At 40.1% G+C, this 25,800-nt stretch overlaps 1 long non-coding RNA gene across 1 annotated transcript; it reads right to left on the bottom strand.

Annotated features, from left to right (window-relative positions):
* Window positions 1-12,407: 12,407 nt before the first annotated feature.
* On the bottom strand, window positions 12,408-15,603 carry LOC137095882 (uncharacterized). The gene is made up of 3 exons (XR_010909031.1): window positions 15,487-15,603; window positions 13,709-13,886; window positions 12,408-13,343 (listed from the first exon to the last, which is right to left on the bottom strand). It is a non-coding gene; the product is annotated as an uncharacterized lncRNA (long non-coding RNA).
* Between the last annotated feature and the right edge of the window lie 10,197 nt (window positions 15,604-25,800).

Raw genomic sequence — 25,800 nt, 5'->3', positions numbered from 1 at the left:
CTCTAATTTATAGAAATACATTTTAATATATATGTTTTATATAATACATCCCCAGTTTTCTACTTTAAACTGGACTATATGAGTCCGCACTGCCAGACAATCTGGGATAAACAGAAAACCTGGGATTAGATCCTGGGATATAGGATCCTGTCTGGAATGGCCCCAAAATAATATTGTTTCCTAGGTCAAAGTACAACATGGTGCTGCACTGCCTTTCCCCATGGACAATGTTAGAATGGTAGGAAAGGTGGTGACATAAATATATCCTCTGATACACTAGAGAGCAGCAGGCTAGCATAAGGGGCACATGGCAGTTTGCTTTACATATACTCATTGCTACTCCTTGCCCTTGGCACCCAGCACCTGAGGTCATGGTAATGTCATGGCTTGCCCTGCAACCTATCCAACTTCACAACATTTATGTGGGAAGAAAAAAAGGAAGAGGGAACTGCATCTGCCATGCCAGTTCTATTTCACAAAGGCTGAGGTCACAAATATCCAGTTAAGGCTTGTGGCCTTAGAACAACAAGAACTTACACAGTATGCATTGAGTAGCATTAGACCTGATGGCCCATGAGGTCCTTTCCAGCTATATAATTCTTTGAATTTATGACAATTGGTTTATTTATCCCAGGGTCATAAAATGCCCTAACTTGAAAGGTCTCGTGCTTCTGCAGAGATCATGCTATGGGAAGAGGTTCTGATTAGGTGGACCTGATGGCCCATGAGGCCCTTGTATAGTTCTGATTAGGTGGAAAGAAACTAAATTGTCCATTGTGGTTCTTTCTTTAATTGTTTTTCTAATGTGAGATAAACCATTCTTTAGTAGAACACTTCATATTTGCATGTTTGCAGCCTTGATGTTCAGAATAAGTTTAGGAATGGACCTTCCATGGAACCTTGGCTGACCAGCCAACTAAGGGGAGCTGGCCAGTATTATCACTTTATACCAGTATTTTCCCATCCAAAAGGGGTCCTCTAATGTTCTGAACAGCATAAAGTCAGAATACTTTAAGGATCCGTTCCCATATCTACCAACCTGGAGACTAGTGGTCTTTCATCATAAGAACATAAAGCTAGCATTTCTTTCAAAAAGCTAATTTGGGAAGTTTTCCATTCAGCACCATTTCTTGAACCCTTCAGCTATTATTACTATAGCTCTGTAGAAAAGAAAGTGTCTTTTCAGTGGTGGCACCTCATCTGTGGAATGTCCTCCCCAGAAAGACAAGCCCTTGTACATGTGACTTTTTTTTTTTTTTTGCAGTGCTGGGGAAATAATTTTTTTCTCCCAAGGCATTTTACAATATTTCCCCAAATGCTTTGCAATGCTTTACCTTTGTGTTGATTTTATATGCAGTAGCATTTTCAAAATGTTTTCTACTGTTTTTTTTTATCTTGGTTTCATTATGCAGTATATTATCTGTAGCCATTTCTTTAGTGTTTATGTTTTGTGTTTTAAATGTATTGCAGGGTAACCAGAGAGCTCTGATTACTGCCTTGTCTAAAAGTGCAATCAATCATTGCCGTATTCTTAACTCTGCTCCATGTCAGCATATAATTTTAAAATGAGAGGTAACGATAGCCCCTAAATCCCATCTCTCAAATAAAAGAAAACATTCTCACTCAACATGCTATCAGTGCAAGAAGGCTGCAACTCATTGCAATGAGTTGATACAGAGCTACCTGACTCTTGTATCTTTCTTCTCCTATGTGGGGGAATAGTTGGCAAGTTTGTAGGGCAAAGGTACATGCATGCACAGGCCTAGCTCTGCAACCTGAAAATAGATGAGAATGACGTGCTCCCTTCAAATAACATTCCCTTCAAATAACATTCCCATGTGTTTCTCAAACATGCTATTTTACGACATTGAGAAGAAGCTCATAAAAAGCCAAGGTATAAAAGAGGCACCAGTGTGTCTAAACATAATAGGCAGAATGAGACTTCCTAAGGTGAGTGTTTCCATCTACTGTGCCCATAAAACCCTCCTCTTTAGTCCTGCCTGTCAGCATCCTCTGAAGAAAGGTGTCATTGTAGGGTTTTGAGGAGGAAGGAGGTCAGGAATGGAATCTTACTCAGGCCTAGAAGCTCACCAGAGGATTCTCAGCTTTGAGGTTGCCATGGAGAATGGGAAATTTATATGCTACAAGTGCCAAACCAGCTGGCTGATGGAAAAATTTCATTTGTGGAATTGGATGTGTGTGCAATTTCCATATTACTCTTTTCTTACATTTGTATCCTGCCTTCTTCTTCCACATTTTATCCTCACGTCAGTCTTATGAGGCAGGTCAGGCTGAACTGTGACTGGCTCAAGCCCACTCAAGGAAGTCGACCTCTGAGTAATGAAATGAACCTTAACATCTGAAATCCCAATCCAAGGCTGCTCTTTCTAAAGCAGTGATTCCCAACCTTTGGGCCTCCAGGTGTTTTGGACTTCAACTCCCAGAAATCCCAATCAGTTTACCAGCTGTTAGGAACTGTGGTAGCTGAAGTCCAAAACACCTGTTCTAAAGTTTACGTAGAATCCCTTTTCTTGTAATTTGAACCCATTGATTTATGTTCTGGTCTCTGAAGCAAGTAGTGCCATTATCCTAATTCCTTCCCCAAAGCAACTTTACTAGACATCAGCTACATGGAAGAAGAAACTACATTCTGCTCATAACTGGAGCATAGATGAATGAGGTTTGGAGGTACAGGGTTGGAATAGATGAAGTACCTGAAACAGGATTCTGGTCCACATTTTTAAGGAATAGTTATTTATATTCTAATTTAATTTAACCCGGTAGTGCAGTTGGTTAAAGCACTGAGCTACCGAACTTGTTGACCGAAAGGTCACAGGTTCGAATCCAAGGAGAGATGTGAGCTCCCACTGTCAGCCCCAGCTTCTGCCTAGCAGTTTGAAAACATGCAAATGTGTGTAGACCAATAGATACTGCTCTGGCGAGAAGGTAACAGCACTCCATGCAGTCATGTCAGCCACATGACCTTGGAGGTGTCTACGGACAATGTCAACTCTTCGGCTTAGAAATGGAGATGGGCACAACCCCTAGAGTCGAACACGACTGGACTTAATTTCCGGGGAAAACCTTTATCTTTACTAATTTAATTATAGTCAGTCTGGATTAATGTGGATTTGATTGACCTAAATGTCCTGTTTTCATGTGTAATCAATTTCTTTTTGAATATCTATGGAAGTGAATCTTTAAGTTTGTTCCTGACATTTGCTTTGGTTTGCATAATTTTCACCTGCACACATTTTATGAGTAAAAATAATAAAAATGTAAAGCAACCAACAGTTTCATAGTGCCCACATTTTTTGTATTCCCTCATCTTTTAAATAAAAATGCTGAGCTTACAAACCTATGCAAACGTATCTGGGAGTAAGCCTTTTCAACCAAATTAATCTTGTTTCTGAAAAGATATGCATAGGACTGTACTATAAGAAAGGCACAATTTCACTTCATAACAGCAACATGTTTCACTTACATGAGATCTGGAATCAACTTTTGTCAGCTACTGTAACCAGGAAACTATTATGCTGAGGAAACATTATACAATTGGCTCCCCCAGCATTAAGCAATTTGGACCAGGGACTATTCCATAACCATTGTTTGCTTTGGAACAGTCATCATCTATTCACTCAGTCTTTACAGAGAATTCAGACAAAGTCCCAGCCAAATTATTGCATTTCAGCACTGTCCTTGTCCTTCAATCTCCCAAATAAAGGAACACTCTGGAATAACTTCTCTGAATTTGAAGGCACTTGCAACACTTCATATGTGTTGTTGAATCATCTGGTTTGGAAAAGTGATCCATAATGCAGTTCAACACCAAGGTTGGTAATGTTGTACCTTTTTCTGTTTTACTTCACACACACACACACCTTTTCTATCTCGGCTGTTACCATTATGTACAATGCATCCACAGAGGCTTTTCAATAAGTTTACATCTAGAAGGGAGCAGAAGATTAACATTAGCTACTAGAGCCAGGAGAGAGATGAATATGATGCAGATATAGCTATACAGAAATCATAAATAGTAAAATCACTTCCCTCTAACATCTGAATGTCACTGTATTCCAAGGTGTCATCCATAGTGCTGATTGGTTATGATTTATAAAACTGTTTTTGAGGTGCTGGAAATCCTTGGGACCATCGGTTGTGATAATTCAGATTCTGAAGATGGTGCAGGATCTTGGCCAGCATCAATAAATCAATTCCTCTTGTAGTGACCACCTCAGGAAGCATATGGTGGGGGAGGCCAGTAGTGTCATCCTGAAAGCACTTCTTCCTGAAACTACTGGTCATTCTCTTGTCTTGGAGGACAGAATGTCATAAGGTCTTTCCAGCACCCCTGTTGAAGGAAAATACAGGTTCTTCTGAATAAGAAGCAGGCATCTATTCTTTGGTTTAGGCAGCAGAATATCTTGGCTCTGAAGAATGTGTTCTGAAATCTCCCCAACTTCATGGTCTTCTCCTTTCACTTCACTGGAATGACCGGCTGCTATACACAGTCACTGAAGTTAGATCAGTACACTGATTTAACTTCTCCATTAACATAAAAAATCATATGGAAAAAAGTAATAGAAGTCCCCCAAGCTCTCCCATGTGAACTGAATCCAGAACTTACAAAATATTTTTGTGGATTCCAGTTCCTAAAATCTTCAACTCAATGTCATATTCTCATGCTCCAATTTGACAATGACAGTTGCAATTAATTATCGGTTACCTCATTTTTCAACTGCTTTTAAAACATCCTAATTTCTTTCTCACCTCCTTCCACCTCCTCTCTTTGTTCTCAGTTCACTTTAATTGCTGCAAAATGAATTAAACAGGCAAAAGTCCATTACATTAACAGAGAAGTGGGGAAAAGAAGAGCAGAATCTTGCCTTTCCCAGTAGGTTCAGGCAAATGCTAAGTTATCAGTTTTCCCTCATTAATAACTTCTGCCATTTTGATGACACTTGGTCAGATGTATTTCAGTTTTCATCTGTGAAATGTTGAAGGGCATGAAGCATAATCAATACCCATTTTGGCTGCCGAGTTCTGGGAGTCATGGTCCAAATAAGCAACTGTTCCAGGTTCTGAGTAATGCATTCCACCAGCATCTTGGCCATTTCACAGACTTCCAGTTTTTACAATATTTTTAAATACAGGTATTGTTTTTCAGATACTATTTTTTTAATCTGACATTTTGGAAAATTTACTCTTCAAGTCATTTAGGACTTCTGGTTAAATCATTTTTCATGCATCCTGCTCTCTAAACGTCCTTACATTGTATTTCAAACATCAGAGCACAGTAAAGTGTTGTCAAGCTGCCCTCTGGAATGACATTCTTTAAGAAACATGCTGGATAATCTGGAAAATTCATGAGTAATAGGGTCTTTTTAAGGCTAATAGAAGAAACCGTTCCACAAAAAATATTATCAGTGAGCAACGGAGCCAACAGGGGAATGATTCATATTAAAAATGAATGTGCCAAAATAACTGAAGAAGGAGGTAGTAAAAGGAGATCATCAGACCTTAGCCAGAGGAAAGGAAGTGATAAAGCATGACTCTTTCAACAGCCATATAAAGCTATCTCAGTGGCTTGCAAACAACAGATGCTCATGGAAAGAATACAGGACAGGGGGAAATGTAAGACTTGGCACCAAAAACGTTGTAGATGTAGGAAAAAGTGGTGTGGAGATTGACAAGCACTGGTCAGCTTATATGGTGTTCTCAGGCCTTCCATGGTCTCTTTGTCAACCTAGACAAATCAGCTAATCTTATTTTTCTAATGAATGAAAAGCTTCTCTTATAGCAATGATAGGAATCCTATGGCTCAGTTTTGCATCCTCCTAAGCAAGTGGCTCAGATGTTTATAGGTCTGACTATAAGAACAGAGGTCTGGGATCAAGCATGATGTTTGCATTTCTTTGCAAGCTCTCTAGATGGATATTCAAAACAAAATGCATAAGGCCAGAACCAGCTTTAATAGTCCAAACAGCTGACTGAGTTGGTCAAGGGCAGGGTCAATAAACTAAACAATTTACTTAGTATGGGTTACAAGAACAGCTAAAACTAAAAGAAAATTCATGACACATTTGTGTTTATTATGGTGCTGCACATTCAAGTTTTATATTATGGGTTGCGTAATATTTTATGGAGCAAAGGTTTCTGGCCTCAGTTTTCCCTGCAAAGTACATACCACAGATAGCAGTAAAATTTAACTAGCTAGCAGCAATGTTAAAATAACGGGAAGGTGATGAAAGGCACTGAAATTAGTTAAGCTCCAAGGAGCCATTGAAAAGACACTTTACATTCACAAAGGCAGGACCAGTCAGAAGTTATGGTGAAGAGAAGAGCCTTGGCATTTTGTATCTACCATTTGAAGAATTAGAAACAAAATGCCAAGATGAAAAAACAACCCAGAATCTCTGTGTTCATTTATTAACATTCTCCAGTTGGTCCTTCTATAGCAGCTTGAGGCATTGCATAGGGAGGTAAAGCACATTGAAGAACATTTCCTCCTGAACCCTTTGTTCGATACAGTAACTGCTGACTGCTCTGAACTTAAACTCTCTGGAGAACCACAATACTGGAGAATGCATACAGGAGTTTGAAGTCTGGAAAGAGTTTCAGGGGAAAAGTTTCAATTCATGTCTGTCCATAGAACTAGACTGACAGCAACGATCTCCAATAGTGGTCTTCCAACTATTGTTTGGATGAATTGTCCATGATTCATCACCATGAGCTAGGGGCTATGCTCTTCAAAAGCACCCTCACAGAGGGTGTGTTGTTGAAGTTTTGTGTTGTCAAGTTCTTTCTAGCCTATGGTGACTCAAGGGGAAACCTATAATGGGGGTTCTTGGAAAGATTTGTTCAGAGGGAGACCGCCTTTGCCTTCCTCTGAGATTTAGAGTTTGTGGCTTGCCCAAGATCACTCAGTGATTTTCCATGGTTTAACAAGGATTTGAACCCTGGTCTCCATACTTCTAATCCAGTATTCAAATTATTACACTGTACTGACTTGTAGGATATAATATGAGCACCCACCTGTAGTCTAACAACAACAACAGCAACAACATCAACAACAACAGGGATTCAAGGCAGATTCCAAACATAAAAGGCAAACATTCAGTGCCCAAACACAACATGTCATCATTGTGGGTGTGGTCAAGGTATGTGAAGCCAGCTGTAAGTTGTAACATTCTCATCTCCATAACACCAAGGCGGATTTCTGCTTCCTTTATTTCTGGCCAACATTCAGCCCATATATTGCAGCAGGCTTTATGAAAGATAGATTTTTGATTTCAAGTGATCGGGCATCTTCTTGTTGTAGAATACACCTGCTACCGAGTGCCATTTCATTCAAGCTGCATTAATCCATGTGGTGACTTTGTAAAAAATGTTGCCATCTGAAGTTATTGTTGACATGAGATACTTGAAGGTGTTGACTTTTGGAGATCCACCCCAACTACCTAGATGGTACTGGTCTCCTCCTCTTTGGTCATCAGGTACCCTGTCTTTTTGACATTGAAGTGAATCGCACCAACCGATCACATAATGCTTGTACTTGATGTTCAAGTTCTTCCTTGTTCTCAGAAGCAAGCATTACATCGTCAGCATACAACTAAGTCCAAGGTGCTGATTCTGCAGATCTCTAGTAACTGCATCCATTACAACAATGAAAAAGAGGGGAGAGAGGGCTGAACCCTGATGCACACCAATGGTATAAATTTCATAATATAGATAATAATATCTATATTATGAAAACTATTCTAATTATTCAACTTGCTTTGCCTTCTGTTCATGTAAATCCCATGCATTAGTTGCATTTTTCTGCTATGTTTCAATTTGCAGTTACAATTTTTTACTGTTACAACTAATCGAAAGGGACTTGTATAGAGTAATGTTTAAAAAGCTACCACAGATTTGGGAAATCCTTCGGATAATGGGGTCACTTTTTCAAGCTTGCTGATAAAAGTTGAATTTTTCATTTCAGGGCATTCAATCTGGCATTATGTCTGACAATGCTATGGTTGCATCATATCTGGCTGCACCTTTAAGTCAGCCTGTGACCTGATCCAAAGTTTAATCCTAGACCCTGGTCTGGTAAATAGAACACAGCACATTCCTTCTCAAACAATAGATTGCATAAAAGGTCTTCCACACTGGAATTATAATTTCTTCTCAACTAAGAGAGATGGACTTTGTGTTTGGACATCGTAGGGAAGCAAAAGTTAAAAAATGCAATGGCTAAATATCTGTCCAGCAGGCAACCAAAGTCCACATGAAAAGGAGCAGGGCAGGAACATTTCAGACTTGGACATGGCCATGCAACGTTGTAATTACTATTTTGGTAATTGCTGGGCTCAGCCTAGAAAAGTAAAAGCTGCTGAAAGCAATGATAATTATAGCTCATTCAATTTCTGAGGGCTTGGTTGCCCAAACATGTAAGTAGGCATAGAAGAAAACTTTTTTTTCCCTTACACAACATTTGTGGTGTGGTACGGCGCTTGTTAATCCTGCCAGATTTTCCATGCCTCCATTCCACTGCTCAGTCTTTCCCCTTCATATATTTGAGTTCATAGAGTAACCAATAAAATATTTCCAGCCTTTGTCAGCATGTATGTGTTCATGGTCAGAAAGGCAAAAAGAAGCACTCAGCTGTTGGAGAGAAGAATTGTGTGGCCAGAGCAGGCTCTTGAGACTTATTATTAAACTTTATTTGTACCCCGCTAGCATCTCCCGAAGGACTCGATGCGGCTTACAATTGAAGCAGTATTAAAAACAACAAAACAACAAGCCGCAAACAATACATCGAAACACAATAAAACTGGGCCGGGCCAGAGTAAAGGGTACAGGATTAAAAGTGCTGATGTGACAGGTGATATGTAGGGATTATAGGGCAAGTGCAGTGTGCACTTATGAACCAAAGCCCAAGAATAGGAGACAAACCCTTGAAATATCAAGTTTGAGTGGATATCAAGGGAAAGGGGGTTGGCTGATTGTGGAACAAAAATAAAAGTAGTGGGTCTACACTTTAAATAAGCAGTATTTTAGCCGATGGCTAGGAGAGGGATTTTTGACAGCTAGGCAATGACCAAATTTAGTAGCTGGAATATTTGCTCTATTTCCACAAGAATTCACATTCAATGTGACTTCACCTACAGCAGAGTGAGTTGTATTAAAATCCTTGGAAAAATATATACATTTTGGGAAGAATTTAAGCCCCACAACATTTATCATCAGCACAGTCAATAGGAGCCCCCGGTTGCACAGTGGGTTAAACTCCTGTGCCAGCAGGAGTGAAGACTGACAGGTCGCAGGTTCAAATATGGGGAGAGGTGGATGAGCTCCCTCTATTGACTCCAGCTCCTCATGTGGGGACATGAGAGAAGCCTCCCACAGGTTAATAACTGGGGCGGCATACAGGGAGCACACAACTCCCATGTTACGCCAGCTCCACTGGCTGCCTGTTTGCTATCGGGCACAATTCAAAGTGCTGGCTTTGACCTATAAAGCCCTAAACGGCCCTGGCCCAGTTTACCTGTCTGAACACATCTCCCTTTACGAACCACTGCAGAAACTAAAATCTTCTGGGAAGGTCCTGCCCTCAGTTCCGGCCCCATCACAGCCGCCTTTGGCGGGGGCAAGAGACAGGGCCTTCTCAGTTATTGCCTCCCGGTTATTGAACTCCCTTCCTGGCAATATTAGATCAGCCTCTTCCCTCCTGTCCTTCAGAAGGATGGTGAAGGCCTGGCTGTGGGATCAAGCTTTTGAAGCAGTGCAATGAGACAAAATGGTGTCCTGAGATGGTTTTAAAGCAACTTTTAATGTGAATATAAGTGATTTTAATGTTTGTATATATTTATGGTTTTATGTCCCGTTACTGAATGGTTGCTGTATATATTTTGTGCTCTGCCCTGAGTCCCCTGCGGGGTGGGAAGGGTGGAATATAAATGTTATAAATAAATAAATAAACCACATCTGGAACACTAAAAGTTGAATTATGTTGTTGTGTGCCTTCAAATCATTTCAGACTCCATAGAATCATAGAATCATTTCTGACTTACGGTGGCACTATCATTGGGATTTCTAGGCAAGATTTATTCAGAATGAGACTGAGAGAATGTGATTTGCCCAAGTTCATCTAGTTGGTTTCCATGCTTGTGTAAGGATTTTGAATCTTGCTCTCCTTGAGTTAAACACCAATGCTGAACCTGCTACATCACACTAGGTTTTATCACAGACATATAAGTAGGCTGCATGCAGGGTGGAAGATGATTACATAATCATTTTTTTCAATATCTTAGTTTAGAAAATTACTTCCTTTAACCAGATTGGATTGATGGTTGAAGACTCAGAGGAAGGGGAGTGTTACACTGCACACAAAGATAGTTGCTGAATGACTGCCCCTCACAGACACCCCACTCTCACACATTTTCTCAGCTGTGGCTGTTGCCATGGCCACTGAGAGATGATTCACATTTTGAATATGGCCTATGAATCTCCCTTGATAAAGTTGGACTTGAGGCCTATACCACCAGCTATTTTTAGATGCCCACTGCATAATACAAGAGCTGGTGAATGTTCTCACAACTTCATTAGCCTGCTGTTTCCAGCTGTGAGGAAGGTACCCTTTCATTGGGCCTTAGGTTTAATGAGATGAAAATGGGGGATGTGAAGGTACAGCATTCACAAATTCAGAGTGAACAAGAACCAGCAGTAATTTGCAGAGGTGCCACCCAAAATGTCATCTTTCACATGAAGGCAATTTATCATAAAATTGTCATTTATGCATTAACTCCCTGAGTCTCACCCTGAAAAGGATGAAAATAAGCATTTTTGCCTAAAATTTGCTCATGATAATTTATGCAAATAGATATGCATCCCTCCAACATTTTACAGATGAATTCCCTCCCTTATTAGATATGACTATTTTAACTGAGTGAATGCTTGATGCCCTTCCTGTATTCTACTCATGTTTCTGCATTGAGCCAGGGTAAAATCAAAGGGTGGGCAACTTGTGGTGGTTCATGTGATCGGGATGCAACTCCCAACACTCTTTACAATTAGAGTTTTCTTCACAAGATTTATTCAGAGTGAGTTTGCCTTTCTCTTCCTCTGCAGCTCCAACTGTGACTTGCCTAAGAGCATCCGGTGAGTTTCCATGACTGAGTGTGGATTTCATCCTGGTCTCTAGAGTAGCAGACCAATGTCCAAACCACTACACCATGCTGGCTTTCTAACAAGAATATTTGCACTTAATGGTTTACAAATAGAATAATTGCTTATTGAATATAAACTATAGTTGAATAAAAATAGTAATCTTAGACTTGAATTGGACACTAAATAAAATGTGTCTCAGCAATCACACTTGAACATTATGCAGTGACTGTGGTTAGAGAGGTCCATGTCTGGTGAGCTTATGCTAAACCAGAGAGGCCAGGACAGAGAAATTCACCAAGTTGAAGACCAGCCACAGAGGTTTATTACAATTTGCCCTAAAAGGATGCAAGTACAAATGATTTTCTTCAAATGGAATGAACATACAGAGAAATGCAAGACATCTTATACAGCTCTGACAGTTATTGAGACTCCCCACTCCCTCTCCTGATTTGCTGAGAGAGAGGCTGACCAGGATCTGTGCCAGAAGTGGCTAGGGATTCCCTTGACATCATAGCCTACAGGTGGGGATTCCCATGGTAGAAAGAATGACAACCGGGGGTTTATCTACATAAGGAGCCAATCTGAGATGCCCCCTGGGAGGGTGCAGTCCATGAGGAAACAAGAACACAGATATGCCAATTAATTTTGGATTAACTCTAACACCCAATTCTGTGCAAACAAAGGTGCTAATCTTAGGCAATAAAAGACTTGGCTGTCAGTATAGAAAGTGAATCAATGCAATTGCACATATACTAAGCCCCCACTTCTGCAGGAGTGGCAAACTCTCAGCCTCAGGTTAAATGGACAAATATCCTGAACTTATCTTACTGGCAAAGATACACACACACAATGGGTCTGATAGTTATCTGGCTTGGGAAATAGCTGGAGGGGTCTGGGCAATGCCCCCTTTCCCAGGAGATTATGCAAACAGGGAGCATGAAAAGGGGGCTGCCTTCAAGTTACTTTTTATACTTATAAGAAACATTTTATATACTTCATATAAGATGTTCATACAGTACACAGTAAGAAAGATAAAAGTTACATAGAAATCATCAGATTGATGCAATTTATTAAAGAGTTAGACACAATAGAGTCTGAGGGATACAGCCTCTGCTAGGTCCATTCCCAATCCAAAATGTTCAGAATTTCACAACTTTTTTAATAAAAAGAAAAAAATGACTTTCCAGGCTGGGGGGGGGGGGGGGGTTGATAAGAATTACACTATTAGCATCTCTGAGCAAGTAGAATACAAACTGTTTCTGAGAATGCCTTCTAAAACTTGCAAAATTACTTCTAAAAGATAGTCATTAGTTATAGTTAAAAGGATGTCCTCAATATAGTTATTTGTGGTCACGTTTTAACAAGGATGAATTTACTGTCACCTTTCTTAAAAATAACTAAAATATCTTTTCTAGTCCAAAAAAGTCTCAGTACTACAAGCTGTTGCTGTGTGGTTTAAAAGACATTCTCTGCCTGTCAACGTTGTTGCCTCCCCAACACCCACAAAAATGCAAAAGGAAGCAGCAATATCACAACATGAGCCAGCATTTGAATCATGTCACAGTCCTCCTCCATCATATAGTAAAGCACATTCATCCACACCGTAATGACAAAAGGAAACAAAAGGTTACAGTTAAATATCTTGTCAAGATACAATCATAAAATGATGTAGTTATGCCTTGGTCATTTGAAAACAGACTGAATTACAAGGAAGTAGCTATTTGCAATGAATTACTTCCAAGCCCTGTATGCATATACACACCATGATATATTTTTAAATTCTCACTGTCCATGAATATGGAGAGTCAGAGGGATGTAGTGTTTGGGACTCTAGACCAAGATTCTAGAGATTAGATTTCCATTGAATCTTAGAATCGTATTTTATTTATTTTTATTTATTTACAGCATTTTACCCCACCCTTCTCAACCCCCGAGGGGGGACTCAGAGCGGCTAACATAGAGTTGGAAGATACCACAAGCACCATCCAGACTAAGGACTCCATCCCAACGGTGCGCTCAGAGAATCCGTCACTCCACGCACCACATTACTTGCCTTACTTTGACCACCATTCCATGGGAGGAAGTGTCACCACCGAGGCTGCTCCCCATTACTCCTGGCAACACAGAAAACCTCCCATGTTGCCACCACGGCAACGTATGCTGCTTGCTCTCCTTTTTCGGCACAGAGCCTAGAAAGAAATACACATGCATAATGTAATGAGCACTGTGCTGAAAGGGGATGAGGTCATAACTCCCCACCAAACACACAAAGCACTACCAGCAGTTGGCCATCCAGCCTGTTTAAAAAACCTCCAGAGAAGAAACCACACCATACTCTGAGGCAGCATATTCCACTGCCAAAAAGCTTTTACTATCAGGAAGCTCTTCCTGATGTTTAGGTGAAATCTCTTTTCCTACAATTTGAGTCAATTGCTCCTAGTTTCTAGAGCAGCAGAAAACAAGCTTGTCTCCTTCTCATTGTGAAATCCTTTCACATATTTAAACATGGCTATCATGTTCTCTCTCAGTCTTCTTTTCTCCAAGTTAAACATACCTAATTTTCTAAGCTGCTCCTCGTAGGATTTGGCTTCCAATCCTTTTTAAAAATGTATTTTGATCGTCCTTCTTTGGATATGTCTCGGCTTGTCAATATCCTTCTGAATTGTGGTTTCAATCCCTGGTTGGCCATGGAAAGCTACTGGATGACCTTGAACAAGTTACATTCTCTTAGCCTGAGAGGAAAGCAATGAGAAACCATATCATAAGTCAGCTTAGTGTCACCATAGGCCAGAAACAACTTGAAGACACACAACAACAAATATTTGACTATGAAGCATAATGTGGCATGAGTTTAGGCAGCAGAATTTTGGTGTCAGAAAAACACAACAAACTTAGTTTTGATTCATTATTCTTTTTTAAAAAAATACCAGGTAAGAGGTAGTACTTGTGATATTTTCTGCCTTGGATTCCAAAATAGGTTGGTTGACTTAGGGTTATTATATACTTTGATTGATAGATGGCACTTCTGCCTCGGGCAGCAAAATGTTTTGCACTAACCTTGTTAAATTGCAATAAGGTCTGGATCTTTTGAGGTGTCCAATTAATCGAAAGTAAACTGGGATCCAGGTGATATGGACAATGACAGGGAGAAGGGGAATCTGGGCTGTCTTATCTATTAGGTATAGTGTCTAGCACCTACAAAAACATTAGGGCCAACAAAAACAGAATTAACAACAAAAGAAATCCAGCAATTTGGTGGAAAAAACAGAAATTAAAAATAAATATGTATTTGACTTCCAGTTTTTAAGAATATGCACATTTTGCATTTCATAGAGGTTGATATGATAGTTTGGAAATATCTCTCTCTTAGGGCAATATAGATGGTTGAACAGGAGAATGCCTAGCACCTGCAAAACCCTTAATGCAGCGTTGGAGGGAAATCAAAGAACGGGGGGGGGGGGGGGGGGGGACAGAAAGTCATCAGGTCAAATGTAAGTGTAGGGTAGCTTTTTTCATGCTATTTTTACAGGTTGAGCAGTCTTATTGAATGTAAGAGAAAAATGAACAGTGTAGGCAAAGTGGTTGGATCTTGAAAGTGAAAAGCTCTTGTATCCCCTGCAAAGTGAGCACTCCAAGCCACAGCAGACTGTGGGCACCAGACACACAGAGAATTAAAATAGGCTCCAGCCATTTAGTCCCCTTAAACTATAATGAAATATAGCATGTCTCTGGAATGTTGTCAACAGGAAGTGCTTTACGTGACTGGGAACTACTGAGCACATATTAGTTCTGACAAAGGTAGAAGTATGAAAAACAGAAGGGGAGAAAGAGAAATGGAAAATAAGGGGGAGAGAAAAAACAAAATGAAAAGTAAGAGGAAGCTAAAGGACTGTTTATAGCAAGTGGTGGCAGACCTCAGGAAAAGGAGCATGCAAAGAACAGCTGTTTTGGATGAAACCAATAGCTTGGTTAGTTTGAACTCCTAGCTGATGAGGGGGACCCAGTACAAAGGACAGGAGAACTTCTTCACTTGTCATAGTTACAGTTAATTAGAGCAGACATTGCTATTCTATTTGTTTATAAATAGTTGAACCTGCCAAAATGTTTTCCTCATTCCAAAATAGTTCCAAAGTTCAAAGTACTCCAAAATCCAAAATTTTAGTGGCATCTTTATTTTCTGATGTATACAACTTTGCTGCTTGGCAGGAGGTTGAATTCTTCCAACTCTGTATTCTATGATTATTTCATTCATGCATTTAAAAAAATGTATAACATTACTTTCAGTCTATGTGTATAAACCATAAATGAACGACAAATGAATATTGTGCTTACACTTGTATGTCATCTCCAAGATGTCTTATTATGTATGAATATGCAAATGCAGGTACTCCAAAATCCCACAAAATCTAAAACACTTCTGGTCCCAAGCACTTCGGATAAAGAAGACTCAGCCTGTATAAAATATAAATATTTATGTGAAAAGTGGTTGCCTATGCTAGCTGGCTGTTTCTAGGAACACTAGTCTGAAACTTTTCTAGGCATATGCTATAATGGTTGCAAAATATGAACAAGGATGTGTGCGTGTCAAGTAAATCTTGAAATCCACTGAGTTGTGTATGTGTGTCTTGGCAACTGAATCTTGAATATATAAGCTTGTAAGGTTTTGACTCATGCTTTCCACTTCCTTGGTGAGATCTAACAATGGTACTTTGGGATAATATCAATCCCAAGTCATGCTTCTGAGAGGAGGAATGCATTCAGCTACTTTTTCAAATGAACTCATTCAGTGAGATAAAACCAAAATAAATTAATTCTTTTATATAAAACATTCCTTTGGATGGGAAGCAGAGCCTAAGTCGTGGCATAAATATATCAAAACCAAATGAGTTCCGTTTACATCCTGTAGCAGGCAATAAACAAACACAGGTTAAATTTTATAGGCTTTTAAAGGAAGCTTTATGAGCTTTTAGGGAGTAGCAATATAATTTCAAGTCAATGGGGTGAGGGAACAGTATAATTTGAAACATACGTACCTGGAACAGCCTGCTAACATCACAATATATTCCATCTAAAAAGAGTCATGAACAATATGAACAATCCATTGCGTTGTCAACCCCCCCTCCCCCCGCTTTCCCTGTCTGCTCAGTGAAATTTTGTCAATTGGCCTCATTCTGGGCTGGATTTTTGCTGCCCGAAGAAGAAGAGCAAATGATACCTCTATCCCATGCCAAAGTGCATGCTAAGTTACTACATTTGGACTGACTTGGAAAGTCATGGGTCTGAACTCCTGCAGATCCCACACCCTCCAACTGTCCTGTTTTGGCAGAGACATTTCTGATTAATTTTCTGCTGTCCCACTTTTCCAGGTGCTTTTAAAATGTTCCAGTTTCACTCTCCTCCTCCCACTGTTCTCCATGTTTCTGTTTACTTCACTTGAGGAGAGGAGGAGGAGTGAATATATTGTCCTTCCTTACACACTTAGGCAAAATGACAACTGTGAAGCCTCTCTTGGCTTGTGCATTCTTCATTATTAACTTTTGCCATCTTAACCACACCCTGATGTTGGTTGGCTACAGTTGATATCTGTGAAAAATTGGAGAGTATGAGATTTACCTGAAATCCTGTGCTTTGTCTTCTGCCCGATCATGCTTAAGAAAGAAACACCCATATTTGCAGGCCTATCAAAAACCATGGACCTAACACAATAGAGGCTCTACTTAAATTGTTTCAACTAGCCTGGCCATCATTATATTCTGTATTTTTTTTACAATTAAAATCAGCAGACTATAAAGTAACTATGAGTGCTTTTGTGGTATACTAGTTTGAGTACTGAACTGTGGTTCTGGAGACCAGGGTTTGAATCTTTGCTCAGTCATAGAAACACAGTGGGTAACGCTGGGCAAGTCTCACTCTTTCAGCCTCTTTCTCAACTTCGGAGGATGCCTGTGGCAAATTCCTTCATAGGAAATCTTACCAGAAGAGGCTTTTGAAAGGGTCTTCATAAAATCTCAATAACTCAAAAAGATTTGAAGACACAACAGAGTAATATGTCTTTGGACTGCAACTCACACAAATCATTATTTCTGGGTATGGCTGACTGAAACTGTAGGTACACAATATCATGAAGAAAAAGAAATACTCATCATAACAGAACACTTTCAAAATTTGACATTTACAGTGGCATTTAGTGTGTCAGAAGGTAAATAGCTCCACTCTCAGTTCTTTTCCAATGTTGTTAATCAGCAGAAGCAAAATTGTTATGAGAACAAACAGAGTTGAATGCTGAATCTCACATTCTAAATATGGCAATCTCAAATAAGAACAGCACGATTTATTACAAGGAATATCTAAAGTATTACTAACAATAGCAGTCATTATTTTGAAAGTCATAACATTCAATGACTCCAATGAAAATGGACAGTGGTGGTGGTGGAAGAAGCAGGCCAGCATCCATAACACTGAACAATATGTGTGATGAGAGAGACACTGAACAAGATTATCTTCAAGGCACAATATGGATCTTCAGGCACTACTCACTTGCCCTAATGCACCCAGGACTTGTTAGCAGAAGAACATGCTTAATGGCAACATCAAAATTCCCTTCTAACCAGCCTCCACCCATGAGAAATACCCATTGTGTAGTGATTATAGAATCATAGAATCATAGAATCAAAGAGTTGGAAGAGACCTCATGGGCCATCCAGTCCAACCCCCTGCCAAGAAGCAGGAAATTTGCATTCAAATCACCCTTGACAGATGGCTATCCAGCCTCTATTTAAAAGCTTCCAAAGAAGGAGCCTCCACCACACTCCAGGGCAGAGAGTTCCACTGCTGAATGGCTCTCACAGTCAGGAAATTCTTCCTCATGTTCAGATGGAATCTCCTTTCTTGTAGTTTGAAGCCATTGTTTTGTGTCCTAGTCTCAAGGGAAGCAGAAAACAAGCTTGCTCCCTCCTCCCTGTGGCTTCCTTTCACATATTTATACATGGCTATCATATCTCCTCTCAGCTTTTCAGCCATCAGTGACCTTGTACCTGTGTCAAAAGAGCTGCAGGTTTTATAGTTATTCGTTTTCCATATGTTTTAATAAAGGATACAGAGTGGAAAAATCTATCCGTATGACTACAGAATTGTTTGCTGATGATAATATATTTGGCAGATTCACACTTTGCTAGAGGTTCATAAAGCGCTCTCTGTTGTTATTTTCTTCCTGCTCTGTGGCATAGTACCTATTATAGTGTGCAAAAATGGGAAATATACGCTAGTGGGGGCAGAGATGTGCATGTGCAAGTGGAGAATGATGTCACATCTCAACAATCTTCCATTGAGACATCACTTCCAAAAACAGTCCTCAATACATGTTTTAGTATAAATGCTGAAACTATCTGCAAGGCTGTGGTGAAGAAGGAAATCCAAACACCAACAATCCATACCAGATTGTGAGTTGGGTCGTTCATGTTCTAGCCCATGAAACCCACTATGTAATGTGAATATACTTGATTTTGTTTAGCCTAACCTACCTCACAGATTTTTGTGAGGATAAAGTGTGGAAGAGGACAATCACATATGGTACCTTGTTTCAACTAGCCTGGCCATCATTATAAGTTACTGGAGGAAAGGTAGAAGATTCACACACACACACACACACACAAAACAGTTACATCGGATGCTGTATGATCTTGGATGCTAAGTAGGGACAGGTCATATTAGTGTTTTGATGGGGGAGGGGAGACATCTCAGGTGCTCTAAGATATATTTTAGAGGAAGGCGACAATAAACCACTTCTAAGTATTCCTTTCTGAAGAAAACCCTTTGAAATTCATGGGGTCACCATAAGACAACAGGCAACCCAAAACAATGTATCATTCCTGATGCTAATACTACAATATTGTGGATGTTTTTTCTTCCCAAAGTAATCTTAAATGTATGCAATGGAGGTGGAGCCTGACTTCAACCCCAAGCACTTGACGTCTCTTGTGATGCCAGTCTCATCAAAGAACTTACAAGCAGCACTGAGCTCAAAATGCCTGCAAAGGAGATTCTACATGTCAGCATTTACCATTCAACCAGGGAATTATTCATTTGTTGATCTTTCATCATTTATTATAGGCCATTTGTTCTTCTCCTGCTAAGTTCGAGTCATCTAGTCAGGCAGCAGGAATGATATCATACTCTCCTCCACAACAAACAAGAAGCATCAGAAACCAACTGTTAGCCAGGAAGTCCATATTAGTCCAGGTTCTACAGTAGATGTGAATGTAGTATATATTTTTGGTAACGATGCAGCTAGTTTCAGAGTGATTCATGAAGACCTGGTGAATCCAGAATATTTTGCATTGGGGAACAATGAAGCAAAACCACAACCACTCGCTCACAAAAAGTAATTAGCTTTAGCAATGCTGTTGGAATACATACAGGTTGGCATACAGTTGAGTAATTTCTCAGCCTATCTCTTCAAAACAGAACTTCTTTATTTGGTTTCACTTGAAGTTATTTTCCTGCAAAATTGTTTTCCCATTTGTTTCTTTCTAGGTTAGATAAAATTGTCTAACCTATGAGTAGATGGAGACAGAAAGCTAGGAATGCAAAATGAGATCTGTCCCAAAATACTGGACTCTTCCCAGTTTTGGCCACAAGCTTTTGACTGGTTTGTTTTCTGTCTGCATGTCTGGGATGCATTTTTATATTGCTTAATGGCAAAAGCTCTCTGTGTGATGTAGAAGTTAAAATTGAAAACCATACATTCTAAGAAAACAATAAAACACAACACAAAAATGTAAGAAATGAATATAAAAATAGCTACAGAATCAAACTAAAGTAAATTCCACAGAAGTGGGGAAAAAAGATTTTAAAAGCAGAGACACATTTTAAAAAATTACAAAAAAAGTCTGAAGGAATGAGAAGGCCCTATAACATAACCTAGCACCAATAGACTATGGCATAGATGCCTGGGTAAGCCTTTCAGGGAAAGACCTTCCACAACTATGCCACCATTTCAAAGAAAGTGCTCTTATAGCCAACCTTGCCTCATTTGACAGGGGCTTTAAGGTTTAATATACGCAGTTTTTCTGGATCTAGGATTTTTCAGTCCTTTTGTCTTCCCCAGAGTTCTCAAAATGGCAGCCAAATGTGATATGATGTCTCTATCACCAGGATTCATAAAGATTTGTCAAGTGCTGGAGAGCTTTCTTTGTGGGGCTGGGAGTGCTTTTGTAGTTTTGAGAGATTTCTGTAGAGATGAAATCCTGCCAAAACTGCACAAAAATAATTTGAAGGTTGTGGGACTGGCAGGGGATTTTAAGAGTTGCAAAAGTGGCTGTTGCAGATTAATGCTCTATTTTGCCCATTCTCATTTTCAGGGTTATTATAAGCTCTCTGAAGTGGACTTGAAAATGGGACTGGAACATAGAAAACCAATGCAGATCATAACACATTGGCATAAAATAATCAGTCCCTGCTAGCAGCTGTCCTATTTTGGATAAGAGAGATTTCTGAACTGTTTTCAAAGACAATTCCATATACAACATATTGTAGCAATCCAACAGTGAGGACAAAACAGTAGAGTGGAAAATTACAGCCAGGCTATCTCTGTTCATAGCTCATGCATCATCCTAAAGCAGTGCTTCCAAAGCTATGTGATGTGAGGGAATGGCAATTATTTTCTTCCAGCATGCCAGAGAACCATGCCATATTTGTGCCCATTGTCCACAATTGTTTCCTTCTGTACTGGAAACTCATCAGCCAATGGGACTGGCTGCCAAAGGGCTTATGGGACAACTCACATACTTTGAGCAGAAGTGGCCAACATGGATAAAAGGCATTCTGAACCTCTGATATCACACTAAGCAATTATGGTGCTATTATTCCAGTATAACTGTCAGTTTAACCACTTGTAGTTTGGTCAGGGATACTGGAGGACTTTAGCCAAACCTTCTAAATAGTCCTCCTTCAACTACAATTCTTAGGATTCCACAGCAAAACTACAGTAATAGTGCTATAATTTTGTAGCATGAATGGGTCCCAGGTTTCTTGCCCTCCTTCAATCATGTTTCTGGATAAGAATGGATTTCCATTCTTATTCTGTGAATGTGTTAATTTGCTATAGGTTGGCCCACTGGAGAAAAACATCAAATTAAAAAAATCCCAAATTAAAAAAAGTAAATTTATCATCTATGTCAAGAACATAAGTAACCTCACCTGTCAATATAAGAAGAAAATGATGGGTCAGACCAAATACCCAACTAGTCTAATGCTCTGTGAAGCTTGTAGCAGCACATACTTGTTTCCCAGACACTGATACTGAGAGGCACCGTGCCTTGGATGCTTGAAACAAAATATAGCAGCAGGAGTAGTAGATCTCTGATACTGGAGTTAAAATATAACTGTCATGACTAGTAACCCTTATCACCTTGTGTTGATAAATATGCAATAAAACAGGGGTGGGGAATCTGTAGCCTTCCAGATGTTGTTGGTCTCCATCTACCATATGTTGGGTTTGTATGGAAGCTGGCTACCTGGAATTGGTATCAAAGGTTCACTTAAGAGAAGCAAAAGTTTATAATAAGGAAATTACTTCTGCGGCACAGGGAAAAAGTAGCTTTCTAGTTATGTGACTACATAGGAAAAAGAATAAGAGGAAGTGAAGTTCAAAATTGAGAATATCATTTCCCCAAACACACTGGGGAATCCTAACTACCAATCTCTGCCTCTAGTGCCCCCTGAAGATAAATAGTTGCAAATGCACTTGCACATATTCCCAACCCCATCAGCCTTAGAATGTTATGACATCAACCTGCTACTCCACAACAATCACCTTGATATCACATGTTTCTTCAGTAGAAAAATTATGCCAGTTTGCCAGTTTGAGGCACTGCAATATATTTTCTGCACACCCTTGTAAACGCACTTTCATACCCAGTATGCCTTGTGGTTCATTTATTTTCTATTTTTTTATTTTTGCACAATTCTAGTATTTTAAAAACAATGGAAAAACAAATAAAATAATAGTAAAGCAACCATATTAGCAATAGTAAGGAGGAAGGGTCAAAGGGAGAATCCCACCCACTGAAATCATGTGACAACTGGCATGCTGACACAGAAGCAGAATAGTAGGTAGCAGAAATGCATCAGGATGGAAGTGGTACCAATCAATATCTAGGGATGAGGCAATCATGTGTGGGAGGCAAACCAATAGCAGAATGTGTGACAGAAATGGTGCAATGCTGGTTTGCCCACCTCATGATAAAGTTCTTAGTCAGCAAGCCTACTGGAATGATAGAGCTGTAATCCAGATCTGGAATGCCATAGATTGATTTCCCAAATGTGCCATATAATGTAACCTGTTAGGGTTTCAAATCATCAATTTTAACAGCTGGACTTCCTTACCATCTCCTCTCTGCACTACTAGGGAGAATTGTCAAAGGAAGGGGCTGTCGCTACAATCACTGTAGGTAGCCAGAGAATAGCACTGCACTTCCCAATGATGTTGGTGAAGAAGGGACAAAAAGGATCCCATGATCCACCTTTCTTTGCCATAATTTCATGGAATTGAATGTACACCATGTTGTTACTTTATGAAAGCATGCCAAGAGCCTTTCATAAGCACTCAGGACTCTTCTACACAGACCCTAAAGCCCATGATAGGTAAAAGATTTATGCTTCAGGTAAACCAGATCAATGCAGAGTAAACTGAATTTTCTCAGTTTACTTTACATTAGTTTGACACGTTCAAAGATCCGGACCTTTGCAGGTTCTGGGCCTGTGAGAATTGACTCCTGGGGCTGCTTTTGCAGTGGTGAGTGTCAATCTCCACAGCCATCCTGGAACCCGAAGGAGCAGGAGGGCACTCCCCCTCCCCCCAGCCCCCCATTTCACCCCAAACCTTACTGGAGGTGCCTGCAAAGTCCTCCTATGTGAGAATATTTATTTATTTATTATTTACGATATTTATATCCTGCCCTTCTCACCCCAAAGGGCAGCTTACATGAGTGGCATTATTCCATGCCTGAACAACAACAAAATGGGACGTCGGGAGGTGGGGGAAAGAAGGCAGGCCCCTCTAGCCACTCCCAAGGGAAAGCCAGGAATTGTGGGAGGGAGTAGGGATTGAAACCCAATAGGAAGGTGGGGTTTTTTAACCTGCTTCCTCCCAGTTTTTAGTTAAGCATAGAAGGGTCCTGAGAGAATCATGTGCAGTTAAGAGCCACATACACGAACCTTCATTGTGCCAACATAACACCTATAATATCCAGCAAGGTGGATTTGGATCACTGCACATTGAATGAAAAACCTAAGTCATAGGGGAAGTGGATGGTTTTTCTAGAGCAGCAAAGTTTTAAAAAGATGCACTGTAAGTCTCCTAAAACAAGTGTTCCATTCTTTGTAGAGACAGGACATCATCTGACTCTGTTGCACCTATACATGACAATAAAGATGTTACTAGTACATAATGTTGTTTTAGGCAAGAGAATCTAAAATAATATTTTCTTCATATAAAAGGGAATAGGAATGGAATAACACATCCTATAGGATTAAAAGATCTATATTGATATTGTCTAAATATACCCTGGAGGAGAGCATTAGGTGATTCCTTATAGCGGCTGAGCCTATACACATGCATTGTAGAGGATCTGGAACAGTCTGGAATAAAATTGTACAAATGACTTGGGCTACTAATTTCACAAAACAATGGTAGAGGTCCCTATATCACAAATACCATACAGGGCTATGCAAACAGAGTTATGCTATGCCCCCTTCTCACTGCCCTCCCAGCTCACCATTTGCCATCCTAGCCCTCTTCCTCTGTAGACATTTAGTGGCTGGTGGGGTGTGAAGAAATCAAAGAGATGTTTGGCTATGTCCCCATAGACAGGTGCAAAACCATCACATCCTCTGCCCACTGGTGTGCTCCAGAGAAATCTCAGTAAGATGATGCAGTCATTCTGTTTCTGGCTATGTGGTCATAGCTAAACACTTATCTGATAGCTCCTGCTCTCTAAAACCTACTAGGTGGCGATGGAGAGAAGCTATTGCAGTGACATGGCAAATCTTATGGTTACCTTGGCCAGTGAATAAGGAGGAAGAGAATATCATCTTCCTAGGTCTATGCTGGTCTTGGGACCTCTTCACATGGGCTTCTTTTTTGGCGGCAGTGATGGTGTTTTTAAAGTTCAGCAATGGAGTATAAGGACTTTCATCACACCCACTACAAGTACTTCTGGGGCAGCTCCATGGCCAAACTGGAAAAAGATCCTTTCTGCCACCAAAAAGAAGCTGGCAGTGCATGACAAGAAGCTTGAGACAGATTATTGAGGCTTTTTATTGTCTGATAGAGCAGGGGGAAGCCGGGGTCTGTATGGGGCGCAGAGTCCCAGAAGTTGCTTTAAATGCAAAAGGGCTATCTCCCTGATTCTGCACCCTGCTTTATAAAAACATACTGTTTGCAGATCAAAGGCATTGGAAGATAGGAATGGCAGCCTAGCTTCCAATGCCTATGCATATGATTGCTAGCCTGCTTCTACAATAAATTCTCCAAGTAATGTGCAATCCTGTTCCCCGCCCCTCCCTGGGCATATTTAGAGACTTCTGAATTACATCAAAATGAGTGTCACCAATGGAGAATTAAGATGCAAATGTTTTCAGAGGGCCTTTCTACACAGCCATATAACACAGAAAACCCCACAATATCTGCTTGTAACTGGGTTATCTAAGTCCACACTGCCATATATTCCATTTAAAAGCAGAAAAAGTGGAATTTGTTCAGCTGTGTGGAAGAGGCCAGAGTGACAGGCATGCGTCAAAGCTACTAATGGCCCATGTTCCTCCACTGTACTACAACAAATAGGAAATGAAGACTTAGTCAACTGTTTCTGGCAGAACTACGTCTGAGATTATGCACTGAATCTTCACCAGATACTTCTTTGCATTGCTGCTTGCGCATTGTGCTCTGAATCACATCAGGTGACACACATAACATGACACAAAGAGTAAGGGAGGGAGGGAGGGAGAGAGAGATTGAAGAGAGCGAGAAACTAAAAGAAAAGTGCTAATATGAGTAATTATTGCAGTATGTCACTGCGCTATTTCAAGGCTGTTCACCGCATGCCAGAAAGTGCTCTGGGCAGGGTTTTCATTGCAAACGTCTGCCAAAGCACTTCCCAAGGGGATAATGATAAATATAGATAGCAGAGAGTCAGTCTGAAGGCACTGGAGTGAAGAACAACTGAACCCATGCCTTGAGGTCCATAAAGCTCATAACCCAACAGACACTTAGTTTGCCTGGCTCAGCTCCCCAAATAGTTTTGGAAGAGTTTGGCAAATTCAAGTGATGGATTTTGTTCAGGTAGCCTTTTGATATCCTATAATAACTCATGCCACAGCGTTAGCTTTCCTAGGCATTGTGTGATAACCTTCTCTTCTGGCTCTGGATTAATAACTCTTTCTCTGAAGTCATTTCTTTTCATACAGTGAAAACAAGAAAGATAACATGCACGTTTTTCTTATGCCACAGCTCATTTAACTTCTCCTGAGGCCCCTGGAATATATATGACCAAGAAACAGGTCCATCCTTAAAAGCACTGTAAGATGAGAACACAGCAGAGAACTCCTGCATGCAAAATGCTCCATGTTTAATCCCCAGCATTTCCA

Source organism: Anolis sagrei, chromosome 1 (genome assembly GCF_037176765.1).
Source record: "Anolis sagrei isolate rAnoSag1 chromosome 1, rAnoSag1.mat, whole genome shotgun sequence".
In the NCBI taxonomy this organism is placed as follows: Eukaryota; Metazoa; Chordata; class Lepidosauria; order Squamata; family Dactyloidae; genus Anolis; species Anolis sagrei.
The sequence above is the reverse complement of the archived record's forward strand: the minus strand, read 5'-3'. Positions and strand labels throughout refer to the sequence as shown.